The 12,458-nt window shown below is 41.3% G+C and overlaps 1 long non-coding RNA gene across 1 annotated transcript in view; it reads left to right on the top strand.

Moving 5' to 3' along the window:
* Window positions 1-12,458, top strand: part of LOC132233441 (uncharacterized) — a 55,458-nt gene that overhangs the window by 27,423 nt on the left and 15,577 nt on the right. The window lies entirely within an intron of this gene.

The following is a 12,458-nucleotide window of genomic DNA, read 5'->3' as shown; positions in this document are numbered from 1 at the left end:
CAAGTTACTACACGGTCCTGGCGGTGTCCTTACATAAAATACAGTTTTCTTAAATAAGGAAGAGAAGCAGCTGTAAGATTAGTGATACATGTGTGTGCACACACACAGGCTTAGAAATGCAGGCGGAGGAAAGCGCAGGATAACGTTCCACGTTGTCATGGAGCTCCCAGAAGCACAAAGCCTAGGGCCTCCATATTACAGCAACATAGCACAGTGTCACCACACCCAGCCTGCCCCTCCTCCTCCTGACATTTCTAGAGAAGAAAAGGAGCCCCTGCTGCTCACGGGGACCTGAAGGAGAGGAACCACGCGAGGGGTGCCCAAAGGGGTTTGCACTGTAAGCTGGATTAAAATAACTTCTCTGTCTCTGCCTGGAAAATTAATTTATTTTAATGTAAAATAAACACAATGGAAAAGCATGTCATTCCAGAAATGCGGTGTCTCACAGATCCCTAAATCTTCACCATCACAACTTAAAATTCAATTCTGGATTCAATGCTGAATTGAAAAAAAAATAAACACAGCCAGTTAGAAGAGGTATATAAGTACAAAATCGAAACATAATAACATACAGTCATTAATATATAGCTGGTAAATTTTTCTTAAACTGATGCCTGTTTTTAGAAATATGTTACTCATTTAATTGAAGTAAAAGAAAACAACTTGCAGTATTTTGCACTGAAGAGCCTTGATTTTTGTAGTTATCATGTTTCCTTTCTTGCTTAACCTCATCTTTACCTAGAGATCTGCTTTGCTGATATTGCTTATGATAGATATAACCCATGTGTTACTAATACTGGCACCATACAAACCACTTGGTTCAGTTGGCAGAGGGTGGGACGAAACCAGCCAAGATGTTTGGTTGGATTCCAGTCCAGTAGGGACTGGTTGGCTTGGCTCTTGGCCACAGCAGCAGATGATATTTCTAACTCTTCATGACATCTTAGTTTCACAATGTCTGACAATAGGGGCTGTATTTTAGAAAAATTATTTTATTTCTTAAAGCACCTACAATACTGGTGTTCTGCCCTCAGGATTTAATAACTATTTGCTCCGTGAAGGGAAACACTAAGACCAGCACAGGCATCTCTGCTGTGACTGAAAAGACCACCCTCTCCTGCTCAGTCATCACATTCCCCAAGAGAGGAAAATGGTCAAAGCCTGACGTTACATACTCAGTTATCTAAGAACTTTGTAAAAGTTGTATCGAACTTCCCATTATGTTGGTCCTATATCCTGAATATATGCATTTTGTAATGGAAGAATAAGAAATTAGTCTGCCCAGTATTAAAAAATCCTTGAAGTTCACTATTAGAAAGGATGCTGATCTGAAGGAAACATTGTAAATAAACACATAACAACATGTAATTGCTTCTTCTTTTCTTTTTTTGTGTTAATCCTTACCTGAGGATATTTTTTCTATTGATTTGTAGAGAGAGTGGCAGAAAGGGAGAGAAAGAGAGAGAGAGAGAGAGAGAGAGAGAGAGAGAGAGACATTGTGTGAGAGACACATAGATTTGTTGCCTCTAGCACGCACCCTGACGGGCCAGATATGTGGCTATTTGGTGTTGTACATGTCTATAATATCAAATGCCTATGAATGGTTCAGTGTTGACTGGGTACTGCAACCCAGGTACTGCAACCCATGTACATGCCCTTGACCAAGAATGGAACCCTCGACCCTTTGGTTCACGGGCTGATGCTCCAACCACTGAGCATACCTGCCAGGGCCTCCCTCCTTTTCTTATTTAACCTTCATATTTATGTATAGTAACAGTGTACAAAATTATGTTATCTAGCGAGTACCCGGTCTTTCAATGTAAGATTATTGACAATTCTAACTTGCTTTGACTAAACTTTTTTAGCCAGCTTAAAGAACTCTGGCTTTATTTCTGTTTGTAGACATGAGTTCTTGCTGGTATAACAGAGTTACATTATTACATTAGCTAGAATTCCCTCAGACAAGACCCCACAGGAGCCTGGGTAAAATAAGATGCAACATACCAAAGAATGGAGTAAGTAGAATACAAGCCCTGATATCTAAATGATCTGGATTATATGTAAAGTGTTGGTAAGGAGAAATATGCTCCTATAGAATAATTCATTATTATGAGTGGAGGGACTATCATTCACAAAACTGTGTAACTCTTAAATTCCTGTGTATAATTACATTTATTTGGAAATTCTTCAAAAATTAACTAGAATTAGGACATTATTAACCTCTCAAATAATGAATATAAGAAACGATGCTAACATGACGTATTTATAAGATTGTAGGACTGCAGATAAAATGGAAAAATGTGACAGTATTTCTCCTTAAACATTCAACTTGATTTTATTTCTATGCAGTATGGTATTATAAATCATTTATTTTCAGCATAAATGAAAATACTATGTTGATGCATTCTTCTTTGGTTGAGCTTAGCCCTTCTGTTTCTAGGAGCTTGTTAAAGCCAGAAAGTATTATCAGATTTTTAAAATTATATTTTATTTTTGAGTATAAAATACTTCAAATGCACAGAAAAATGCAAACAAAATAAAAGAAGTCTTTATAACCACAATCCATATTTGAAAAACTTTACTTTCTGCTTAATCTCTCTTTGAAAAAAGATATTTTTATTGATTTCAGAGAGAAAGGGAGAGGGAGAGAGAGACAGAAACATCAATGATGAGAGAGAATCATTGATTGGCTGTCTCCTATATGCCCCATGTTGGAGATCGAGCCCACAACCCAGGCATGTGCCCTGACTGGGAATCGAACCATGACCTCCAGGTTCATAGGCTGACACTCAACCACTGAGCCACACCAGCCAGGCAGGCATTGTACGTTTTAAAAATTTTTGCAGCGCACGGTTGAAAATTGCTGACTTAAAATATTACTTATTGCATAGTTAAAATAGCATAGGGCTGAGACTAGAGACTTTTAATCTATATAATAGTTGATAATAAAATGGTTTGCATTTCTGTGGGACCCTTGCTTGCTCACCTGAAGAAACACTGGGAGGTGTTATCAAAATCACTGTTTGATGTTATCCAAGAAAAATAGAGCAGAAGCCATGATCTTATAAGTGAGGTAGAAATGTGTTGCTCTCATAGAGCTTATATTCTGAGGCTGACATCCAGATGGACAAACTCTAGGCCTCTTTTCTGATGCTTTATCATATTAATCTGATTCATGTTCATGACATCCTATATAATAAAGAGGTAATAAGTAAATTAACCCTCACACCCTCACAAGATGGCTGCCTACAACCAGGCCAGCAGGGGGGTTAATGAGGGATGACCAAATGACTGAACAGCAGGCTGTGTGGGGTGACCAGGTTGGTGGGGGAGCCATGAGGGGCGACCAGGCTGGCAGAGGAGAGCAGTTGGGGGCGACCAGGCCAGCATGCAGAGGCAGTGAGGGGTGATTGGGCTGGCAAGGGGGGGCAGTTAGGGGCAATCAGGCAGGCAGGCAGGTGAGTGATTAGAAGCCAGCGGTCCAGGATTGTGAGAGGGATGTCTGACTGCCGGTTTAGGCCCGATTGGGGATTGGGCCTAAACTGGCAGTTGAACATCCCCTGAGGGGTCCTGGAGTGGAGAGGGTACAGGCTGGGCTGAGGCCCCCCCCCCATGCACAAATTTCGTGCACCGAGCCTCTAGTGTGTGCACTTGGGGGGGGGGGGTCCCTCAGCCTGGCGTATGCCCTCTTGCAGTCTGGGACCCCTTGGAGGATGTTCACCTGCTGGCTTAGGCCCGCTCCCTGGGGGATCGGGCCCAAGCTGGCAGTCAGACATCCCTCTAGCAGCCCGGCAGCCCTTGGGGGATATCCACTTACCAGCAGGGAGCAGACCTAAGCTGCAGTCAGACATCCTTAGTGCTGCTGAGGAGGTTGGAGAGGCTCCCGCCACCACTACTGTGCTGGCAGCCATAAGCCTGGCTTGTGGCTGAGCAGAGCTCCCCCTGTGGGAGCACACTGACCACCAGGGGACAGCTCCTGCATTGAGTGTCTGCCCCCTGGTGGTCAGTGTGTGTCATAGTGGCCAGTCATTCCTAGTCCTGCTGCTGTTAGGGTCAGTTTGCATATTACCCTTTTATTATATAGGATAGAGGCCTGGTGCATGGGTGGGGTCGGCTGGTTTGCCCTGAAGGGTGTCCCCGATCAGGGTGGGGGTCCTGCTGGGATGCCTGGCCAGCTTGGGTGAGGGGCTGATGGCTGTTTGCAGCTCGTCACACCCCCTTCAGGGTGGGGGTCCCCACTGGGGTGCCTGGCCAGTCTGGTTGAGGGGCTAAGGGCTGTTTTCAGGCTGGCCAAGCCCTCCCCGTGACGGAAGCTCCCAGCTTCTCCTTTTTTTCTTTTTCTTTTTATTCTGGGATTTATTTACCTTCTATAATTGAAACTTTGTAGCCTTGAGAGGAGCTCAGAGCCAGCCAGGGTGGGCGGGAGGGAAGCTTGGCTTCCTGCATCACCGGGGCAACCCAAGCCTCCTGCTCGCTCCAGCTCTGTGGCCACGGGTATCTGGGGTTTATTTACCTTCTATAATTGAAACTTTGTGGCTTTGAGTGGAGCTCAGAGCTGGCTGTGGCAGGAAGGAAGCTTAGCTTCCTCCATCATTGGGGCAACCAAGCTCCCTGCTCGCTCCAGCTCTGTGGCTGCCGACCGCCATCTTGTTTGGGTTAATTTGCATATAGTCACTCTGATTGGTTGGTAGGCATGGCTTAAGGCATAGCAAAGGTATGGTCAATTTGCATGTTTGTCTTTTATTAGTGTGTGTGTGTATATATATATATATATACACACACACACTTGTTTACCACGACAGTAGAAGTGATTTTTTTCTGAAGTTATGGGTAAACAATGCAATTTAACAGCCTTTGAACATGACTGGCCAGATTATTATGACCATCCCATCAGTAATTCGTTGGGCCACTTTTTGCCTTCAATACTGCGGTGATTCTTCTCGGCATTGACTCCACCAGATGTTGAAAGGTGATGCGAGGAATCTGACACCATGCCTGATGAATAGCACTGTCCAGTTCTGTGAGATTTGATGGTTGTGGAACCAGCTGCCTGATGGCTCTTTTAACTTCATCCCACAAATGCTCAATTGGATTGAGATCTGATGATTGTGGGGACCACCTAAGCAAGGTAAAGTCTCCCTCATGTTCTTGAAACCACTCCTGCACAATATGAGCACCGTGGCATGGCGCATTGTCTTGTTGGAAGAAGCCATCTCTATTGGGATATGCCATCAACATGATAGGATGAACTTGATCAGCAACAATACTTAGGTGTGTTGTGCTATTCAGAAGTTTATAATGGTCTGGCCCTCTAGCAACTTCAGAGTGAAATTATAGCTAATTTGCCTTCAAGCGTCAGGTAGTCATAATAATCTGGCCACTCAGTGTATGTATATATATATCCCATGTTCAAAGGCTGTTAAATCGTGTTGTTTATCCCTATCTTCAGAAAAAATCACTTCTACTGTCATGGTAAACAACCTGCTTTCCCTATTTATAATGGTCTGGCCCTCTAGTAACTTCAGGGTAAAATTATAGCTAATTTGTCTACAAACATCAGGTGGTCATAATAATCTGGCCATTCACGTGTGTGTGTGTGTGTGTATGTATATATATATATATATATATGTCATATATATATACGTATATACGTATATATGGTATATATATATGGTATATATATGGTATATATATGGTATATATATGGTATATATATGGTATATATATGGTATATATATGGTATATATATGTAGATGTGTGTGTAAATGCTAACTGTTAATCAGAGTTAATAAATATGTTTGGTTAAATGCATAAAAACAAATAGTACCTAATAGTTTATGAAAAATATTTTGTGTTTTCATGTTTTGGGATCTTTTTTCTTAATAACTAAAAGAAGAATGCAATGTTCCATCCCTGGTAGCTTCAGAGTACTTAAGCAGATAGGCCTTGCACTTGATTTCACTAAGTGCGCCTCAAAATGCACTTGGACTTTTATTTTTTTTGTTCTTTACTTAACCCTCAAGGAGCGGGTAGATCAATGATCACTTTTAAAGGCAAGTGGTACAATTTTACTGGTTGCATATGACTATCGTTTTTGGCTCTGTCCACATTGCAAAATTAGTTTCCCTGTGGGCAAAACAAGTGAAGTCTCTTTTGGGACATTGTAGGAACAGAAGATCAACATTCTGGCTTTCTTATTCTTTTTGCTTTTCTGAGATTTAACATTATATTGAGCAAGCCTGGTAAAAATATGGTATAAGACCCTTGATAGCAAAATAGTCTTGTCACTGAATATTCTGGAACACATAATGCCTTCATCCTTGAAGTAGTTGATTTATTATTCCATGCACATGATTACATTACATCATCAGTCTGAATATAATCATGTTAATTTACCTCTACCACTCTAGCGTTTGTGATTATTTGGTCAGGATTGAACTGAAGTTTACCTTCCTTTGTCTATGAGTGTTGTGAATAGCCGTCAACAAATATTGTGGGGGAATGTGTTCCACAGATATAAAAAAATGAATAATTTTGAGCCATTTATTTTGATTTAAATTGAGAATCAATGGAAATCTGAGGATTATCTGCATTGAAGCAGGTCCTACTATACCTCAGCAAGAAGCACCTGGAGTAATAGCTCTTACCACTCTTTCTTATATAAAATACCTATATATTATATAATTTCTTATATAATATTCTGAATATAAATGTTCTCTTTAAATAATCGTTTTTTAAATTGAGGTAAATTTTACAGAGCGAAGTGCACAGATTTTAAATGTACAGTTAGGTGAATTTTGACAAAGCATCTCATTGAAGATATAGAACGTGTCTATCACCCCCAGGGAGTTCCCTTCTGCTTCTTCCAGTCCATCTCCACTCCCCACAGTCAACCACTGTTTTGATTTCTGTTACCAGAGAGGAATTTGAGTTCTGTCTGTTCTTGGGTTGCAAGACCGGTCTGGGAGTCTACAGCCTGGGATTCTCTGCTGCCGAAACGGAGTTAGGCAGTAGGCCCGCTCTTGTGCTCAGCTTCTTCCGCTCAGTGTAGTCCTCACATATATTTTAATGAGCGATGCTCTGATGATTAGCGTCACACTTAACACCAGCATTGGTTACATTCTGGTTTATCTAATAACTAGTCATATATAATTTTCTAAATGCAGAAGTTCAATGCATCCTGTCAATTCTTTTGATCTTACATTTCATATTACTTTCTTTTTTATTCTTAAAATTTACAAAATGCATTGTTAAGGGCAGAAAGAAAGCTGTTCTTCTCAAGGTGAGCTTTCAAGGGCTGTTGTATATATTCTCATATTGTTGTCAGTATCTTTAAAGAGGATTTTTGAGAGGACGAGCTGTGTAAAGGAAACCATTTTTTTTTCTTGAGTCCTTTCTTAATTGAACTCAAAGGAAAAATATGATCACTAACTGAGATTTAGGGGGAGAGATGGTAAAAAGCAATATCCTTTATCATTAGTAGAACTCTGAAGTAGAGAAAATATTCTTTTTTTTTTCAATTTGGCCAATACTTTAACATGCTGTAATGATAGAATTTTGTGCATGCAGCTATAAACCAGGATAGTAAATGTGGAGGACATGAAGGTGGGAAATAAAAAAAAAATTATATTTTGAGTCTCTACATTTTACTTGGAAATTTAGCTCACGAATGAGAAACTATCAAAACGTGATATACTGCCCATGCTACTTCAGCTGACTGTATGAACACAGAAGTGGGTAAGGAAGACATGTTTTCTGTGTTTTAATACTAGAGCTGGGTTGGGCGCATGTGGGAGCAGCTTACAGTGACAATGAGCAGGGCAGCTGTACATTCAACAGAAACCCATCCAAGACCCTGAATTTTATTGTCTTAAAATTACAAGGCTCACTAAGACAAATAGACTCCTGATTAGGCAGAGTGAATTAAGTGTTATGAAATAAATTCTGAATTCTGGGAGAAAAAGTAGGTAAGTGGCTGGGAAAAATGGCAAGGAAAATGTGAATATTCTTAAAAAAGGATATTTGTGATTGAACTGGGGCAAACGGCTTGCTTTAGTAAGGATTTTCTTTTTTCTTTTGCCGATTAGCGGAGTAAATAGAGAAGCAAACCCCTAACCTGGAGGTGTCATTCCTGCCATTTAGCTGGAGATGACAGCTGAAGGCTCTTGCCCCTGGAGCATCCTAAACGCACACCCAGTCTTGAGGTTTGCTCTACACACTGGCATTTTCCAAAGGCCTCATCAGTCGGAAGAGAGGCTTCTATAATTCCACTGTGTGTGGCATTTACATTTGTTTGAAAGGCTTTCCCCCCTCCCCCCCAAGCTAAAACCTTTCTCTTTTTGAATAAGTAGCATATTCATACAGTTCAAAAATCAAAACAATATGAAAAAGTATATGTTGCCAAGTCTGGCCTCCATTCTTACCACCTCTCACCTCAGCCCCTCAGCCCTTTGGTAGGGACTGCTGGATTCTTTGCGTATCCTTCCAGTCTTCTTTTGCAAATATAAGGACACATTGTTTTTGCATCTTGCCCTTTTACCTGAAAGATGGCGTATACACGACTTCATTGTTGCTCTCTTTTAATCTAACAATACATCCAGGAAAATGTCCATATCAGTACACAGAGGGATTTTTGTTTTGTTCCCAAAACTCTTTTGTAATATTCCACTGTGTTGGTGTACCATAATTTATTTAAACAGTCCTTTATCAATGGGCACCTTATCAATATTTTAATCATAAACCCTACACATATAAACTTGCATACAAACAAGGTTGCATTTCCCATCAGGGGTCTTATTTGTAAAGAGAAACAAGTGTATTATATGGAATATTCATAAAATAAATGCTTGAAGGAGGTAATTTTCCTCTTACAACTATTACTTCTAGAAAAGCCTGTGTCGATATATTTAGCACCACTAGTGGGATGCTGTGGGATGGGTAGTGCAAGGCACTTCTTTATCCGTAAGTAGAATACGTGTTTTGGGCATCAGCAAAGCAGGGGCAGACCAAATTGTCCTTTGAGAAAGAATATGATATTGTTAAGAAATTTAAAACAACAACAACACATGTTGTAGTCCTCAAAGGAAAAATCAGAACTTTACTGATTTCTTTTTCTGGTGTTTTATAGAATAGAGTCATGTTTATTTTGAGTAACTTGTAGGGGAGTAGGTTCTAATCTTTTCAATGATTAGCAACTATAAAGGTCTTAATTGGGCCTCAGAGCAACCCTGTGAGTTAGTGCTATGTGAGAAAATCGATACTTGGAACAAATAACTTGACAAATGCTACTTAGTTTGTGAGGGACAAAGCTGGTCTGATTGTCAACCAGGAGACGAGATGACCTCTGGAAAAACTGCATCCAGGGTTACTGAGCAGGTGAAATAAGACACTATAGGTCAGCGGTTCTCAACCTGTGGGTCGCGACCCCTTTGGGGGTCGAACGACCCTTTCACAGGGGTCGCCTAAGACCATCGGAAAACACATATATAATTACATATTGTTTTTGTGATTAATCACTATGCTTTAATTATGTTCAATTTGTAACAATGAAAATACATCCTGCATATCAGATATTTACATTACGATCCATAACAGTAGCAAAATTACAGTTATGAAGTAGCCACGAAAATAATTTTATGGTTGGGGGTCACCACAACATGAGGAACTGTATTAAAGGGTCGCGGCATTAGGAAGGTTGAGAACCACTGCTATAGGTCAAGGCAATTGCAGAGAAGGTACTCAACATGCTAGCACCCTACCTACTCTCACGCACCCGTTTTCCCATTTCTGCAAGTTGCCGGGCATTCAAACCTCCCAGGCACTGGTGCTCTTTATGGAGGGGCCGGGAACATGAGTTTCTGGCACGACTGGCACTGGAGTGTTTGGGTGAAGTGTTTTTCTAACTCCTTTCCATTCGGTGTGGAATTGCTCCACGGATGGTTCATGTTGCCTCCCTTTCAGCCTGGCCCTTGTACCAGTTACCAGATTCAAAGATAATTCTCATCGCTATTTTGCCTAGAGCAGCAGTTGGCTGCCAGGGATGGGCTTTAGGGCTGGAGGTTCTTCCTCGAGCCCGTGCTGACCAAGACTGGGGTGTGATGGAGCTGATGATTTGCAAGGCTGCTGCTAAAGCCAGAAACCACTTGGGCCAGAAACTATGGACACTTCCTTACATGTTTTCCTAGCTATAACTCTCAGGCAAAAGTCCCCCAGGAAAGAGGCTGTGCCTGGGAGAGGAGAGGTTAAAGGAATAGCTTCATTTTTGGTGATGGAGACATGCGCTCCCAGAAAATAGAGACAGTGTGAATTCAAGAGGGACATACAGTGGGAGTGAACTCAGCTTTTCTCTATCGTCACTGATCTTGCTTAGAAGTCTGTCTGTAGGGATAACGCATAGGAAAACTGTCATAGAAATATGCAGACAAAATGGAAAAAGGGCTTTTTCAGTTTACAAAATGAAAACTCAGATGCTCTGATCTGAACAGTTTTCCTTTATCAAATTCAATAACTCTTTTAAATCCAGACTCCCAAGCATCATTGAAAGAGCCACATTTAAACTGGGCCTGAGGGCACAAAGTGTGTGTGTGTGTGTGTATACATATATATATGTATATGTATATATATATATATATATATATATATATATATATATATATGATTTCAGAGAGAAAGGGAGAGGGAGAGAGAGATAGAAACATTAATGTTGAGAGAGAATCATTGATTGGCTGCCTTCTGCATGCCCCCCCCCACTGGGGATTGAGCCCGGGCATGTGCCCTTACCAGGAATCAAACCATGACCTCCTGGTTCATAGGTTGATGCTCAATCACTGAGCCACGATGGTTGGGCCAAAGTGTAATTCTTTAGCCTTTGGCTAGAATGGCTTACGTCTGCCTTCTGACCCCTTAGGTCTCCGCCAGCCCATACGCATTCTCCAGTAACACCTGATCTTGCACCACCTTGCCCTTCATCCTTGACCGTGCTAACCCTTCACACCAAGCTCTCTCCTTTTAATCACAAACATCATTACATATTACTTCATATTTATTGCCTGAACTTTCACAACATCTGCTGGACAACCTCTTGCCCACATTTTATTGAAATTATTCTCAGATACCACCTAAGGCCAAGGCATTGGTCACCGATGGCTCTCCCCGCCCCCTCCTCGCCCCCCAACCCCTTTTTGCCTTGACAGCACTTATTGGCTTTTTGTCTGACTGCTCCTTCTTGATTCCTTCACAGGCCTTTTCTCCACTATATTCCTTCACAGTCCTCCCTCTTCAACACCTCCCTCTAGACCTGTTTCTTACCTCTCCCATCACCTTCCCCTTGACAAGCTCATTCATGTGCAAGGCTTTCCCTATTACCTCCCCCCCACAACTTTATATTCAACATTAGCTGATGTCCTGAGTTCAAGTCTGTATTTACAACATCTCATATTCTACTTGGCTATGTCAAATTGAGCATGCCAAACACTGAATTACCTTTCTCACAAAGCAGTGACCTCTTCATTTCCAATTTGGACATGCCTAAGATCCTAATCATTTAAGCTTAATACTGTAAATCTTCACAATTCCTTATCTATCATCATTCCTACCATTAACACAATCATTTGCTGAATTTTGACAATTTCATCTCTTCTAAATCTTTCACTGAATTGCTAAAACACCAGACTTCAGACCCCAAACAACTCTTCCAGTCTTGCAAATTTGTCTCTTGCAGTTCCCATCTCTGTGCCTTTGTACCTATTATTTCCTCCTTGTAGAATGCCCTCAGGACTGGAGTCCTACTTTGTGGGGCTCAGTGCTAAAGGAAACTGTTCTTTTTAAAAAGCAGGAAAAAGATTAAAGATACTAAAATGAAAGCTTTTTACCTTTTCCTGTGTATCTGCTCTGCTCACATTCATGCTTTCCTGTCCTATCAGACTTCACTTACAAAACACAAGATCAAAGATAAAAATAAGAATACCAAGATGGTGATAGCAAAGTGCAAAACTGAGAAGGGGCAGGGGGGAGGGGGGCATGTGACTGCAGGGGTCACATACCCACAAATCAGCCATGTCCTCATCCCTCTGGGATTTCCTGTCCCACCTACACCCTCTGAAGACGTCAAAGGCTGCCTGTGATTACGAAGTGGGCAGATTATGAAGTGTGCACACCGGGGGCCTCTGCCCTACTCTGCTGCAAAGAGGACCAAAGTGGTTTCCTCCTAGCACTTGGCGGCAGCCTCTGAGAACATGTTTTATTTGCTATTAGTCTTGTATAATCTCCTATTAGTTTATAAATTTCTTAAAAGCAAGGGCTATCTCTTCATTTATCCTAGAATCCACCACATGACTACACACCATAATTGCTTAATAAATGTTTGCTAAAAATGAATAAAGAGAACAAAGAAGAGAAAAACACTGCAATTTCGAAGCCACATTCAATGTTTCCCCCAGCTGCATTCCTTTTTTCATCAC

The sequence above is a fragment of the Myotis daubentonii genome, chromosome 4 (genome assembly GCF_963259705.1).
Source record: "Myotis daubentonii chromosome 4, mMyoDau2.1, whole genome shotgun sequence".
NCBI classification, from domain to species: domain Eukaryota; kingdom Metazoa; phylum Chordata; class Mammalia; order Chiroptera; family Vespertilionidae; genus Myotis; species Myotis daubentonii.
This window is presented reverse-complemented; position numbering and strand designations above follow the sequence as displayed.